At 43.5% G+C, this 2,910-nt stretch overlaps 1 protein-coding gene across 2 annotated transcripts in view; it reads right to left on the bottom strand.

The window, feature by feature from the left end:
• The window catches only part of LOC101846953 (microtubule-associated protein futsch), a 10,408-nt gene extending 7,881 nt beyond the window's left edge, over positions 1-2,527 (bottom strand). For both annotated transcript variants that reach the window (XR_220317.3, XM_005095399.3), the window contains exon 1: positions 2,302-2,527. The gene's annotated coding sequence lies outside the window, so the exon portion shown is untranslated. The remainder of the gene's footprint in view (positions 1-2,301) is intronic.
• Positions 2,528-2,910: the final 383 nt, after the last annotated feature.

The following is a 2,910-nucleotide window of genomic DNA, read 5'->3' as shown; positions in this document are numbered from 1 at the left end:
GGGGGGGAGCAGGCGGGACATGGAATTGTTTTTTGTTTTGCTTTTTGTTTTTTTGTTGTTTTTTTGTTTTTTGGTAAGTGTTTTACTGTGCTCGCAACTGTATTAGTAGGTCATGTGAGCACGCGAAACACATTAAACATTTTCAGTTGGTGGGACATTTTGAATTTTGCCCCGGTGGCGGCTGAAGCCCACTCTTATCAATTTTGGACCACCAAGGGATTTGTAACTTGCGCAACTTGTATACGGAACCTCCGAGATTTTTCGCCCTTATCCGTGAAGGCTAGGCGTAGATCTTTCCTACCAGAAGATCAGGGGTGTGGCTGAAAGACAACAGTAAGAAGGAGCCAAGGAGCAGCAGTAGAAAGGCTGCCAAAAGAGTCAGGAGCCCAAAAGAGTTTCATCAAGAAGGACAGGAATACCTACCTGAATGGCCAGGCCGAAAAGGCAGAGAAAGCAGCAACAGACGGACACTTGCGGATTGTACACCAAACAACAAAAACTCTTTCAGGAAGGTTCAGCAAGCTCACTCTACCAGTGAAAGACACGGAGAGAAAGACTATCTTCAACCCAAAGGGGCAACTAAACCGATGGAGAGAACACTGTGATCAACTCTTGAACAGACCGCCTCCAGAAAACCAACCAGAAATTCTGCCAGCCAAAAATGACCTCACAATAGTGAAACCACCTTCGAGAGAGGAAAATGCGGTAGATATAACATCAATTCAGATGGTCCCGACCATACACCACCGGAGGCCCTTAAGGCAGCTAAAGATACATCAGTGGAAATTCTCTGTGCTCTATTTGAAAAGGTTTGGCAAAAGGAGGAAATACCATCAGACTGGAAGGGAGGTGACCTAATCAAGCTGCAAATTAAAAGAGACCTCAGCAACTTTAACAACTACAGAGGCATATTCATATAGAAGAAATATGTCTAAGAACGTGGCGATGGAGGGGACACACCTTAATTAAGAAAGCCAAACGGAAACATCACGAGGCAGTCACTGCAGTGGAACCCACAGGGAGCACGAGGCAGGGGTAGGCCTCGAGAACGTGGAAGAGATGCGTGTGGAAAGGGACATGAGATGAAGCTCACTTGGAACGAGCTTGGAAGGATGGCCCAGGACAAAGATGAATGGAAGGAGCTTGCATGTTGGCTTATATGTACCCTGCCAGGGGTGACAGGCATTGGTGATGATTCACTCATCTCAGTCTCACCCCAATCACCCCAAAACCAATCATTTAAATTATGAAATCCATTTTACACCCTTCTGTCAAATAAAAAGAAACAGCTTGCTCTGAAAGGTTTCCGTTCTCGAAATGTTTTGGCTATTTGCGGGATTTAGGCGTCATCTTTCATTCTGCCATTCTGCGAGGACTGGGAAGAAGCATTTTTTGCATCCATATCAATTTCTAGAGCACGCACACTCACTCACACACACACACACGCGCGCGCTCGTGCGCGCACACGGGCCACTCCATTCACAAATTATCAGCAATTTAATCTCGAGAACGGAAACTGTTCGGAGAAATAGAGTTCAAGTTTATTTTCCCGAACATTTGGAGAAATGGAACCGGCCTTAATAAAGTTGTAACCTTACCTTGGAGCAAGCAACACAATCCATGAATAACACAAAATTTGGTATAATAATCCAATTCATCGAATTCACTGGCCACAAAAATCATATATGTACACAATAAATGAAATAATAAAAATAAACAATAGGCCTACACAATAAAAAATGGGTGTGCTAAGCTTGAAAATATATTTTAAAAACATATCGTGCACGTGGCTGATATGCGCGAACTGTGTCTACAAAGCTCGGCTAGCCTCGGCCGAACAACCCGGACACTTAACATTTTTAGTCCAGTTGACTCGGCACCCCACCACATCCCTCCACAAGCAAGAAGGGCTTCCCCTCGTTCCCGGAACAGACAAAAAAACCCAATCTGCCTTCCGTTCCAGGTCATTAGTAATACAGCATCTGCGCATGTCTATGACCTTATGAGTATGCATAGTTCAAGTTATGGAGACGATGAAAAAATGGTGGACCTACTTTCGATCTACCTGGCTCTGTCGCAAAAATTCACAAACATTCAGTGAAAATGGGTGAAAGGGAAACAAAACGAGCGAGATTGTCAGCATTACTTAACAAAGATTACATTGGTTTATAAATCAACAAAATATCCAATCAAGATTGGCTTTAAAACGAGTTGGAACAACACTGTTCAGGCGGGCGGCCGACTTGTCCAGACGGCTGAGATGCCCAGACAGTACTGTACGTCTAGAGTAACTTTACTTACATAACACACGTAGTCTTAAACTAGCAGGCTTTTGTTATTCGGTGCGCGTAATCCCCGTTAATCATAAAAACCCAGCCCATAATATGCCTTCGAAATCAGCCTGGACTGAAATCAGCAGCAGAAAAAGCCTCATCTATCCCCTGCCCTGGCAGTGCCATGACTAGACGATGACATCGCCAGACAAGCTATTTCCGCCATCTGGCCGTGTATCCTTTCCACATTCCCACTTCCGTACAGTACTTTTGGAGAGAAAAAAACTCAAGAGGCGCACACAAAATCTCTTAGAAGACGAGAAGGAAAGAAAGGGGCGGAGAGTGGGTTTTTCCGTAATTTCACAGCGTATTTCAACCTCATGCAGATCCATTTATTTCGAAGTACAAGGTGGTGATAAAAATATTATTACCTTTGTTTGTCATAAAGGAACAGAATAAAATTGGACAAAATTAGAGGAAGGGTAAGACAAATAAAGTAGGATTTTGACAATGAAGACTCTAAAACTAAGGGTAGAGAAAAAAGCAGGAAGACCTGGAACTGTTATTTTTTTATGGAAATGAAAGCTTGCAAAACGTGCTAGAAGAGTTACTCAGTCATAACGACAACAAACCGAAG

The sequence above is a fragment of the Aplysia californica genome, unplaced genomic scaffold, assembly GCF_000002075.1.
Source record: "Aplysia californica isolate F4 #8 unplaced genomic scaffold, AplCal3.0 scaffold00103, whole genome shotgun sequence".
Taxonomy (NCBI): Eukaryota; Metazoa; Mollusca; class Gastropoda; order Aplysiida; family Aplysiidae; genus Aplysia; species Aplysia californica.
The sequence above is the reverse complement of the archived record's forward strand: the minus strand, read 5'-3'. Positions and strand labels throughout refer to the sequence as shown.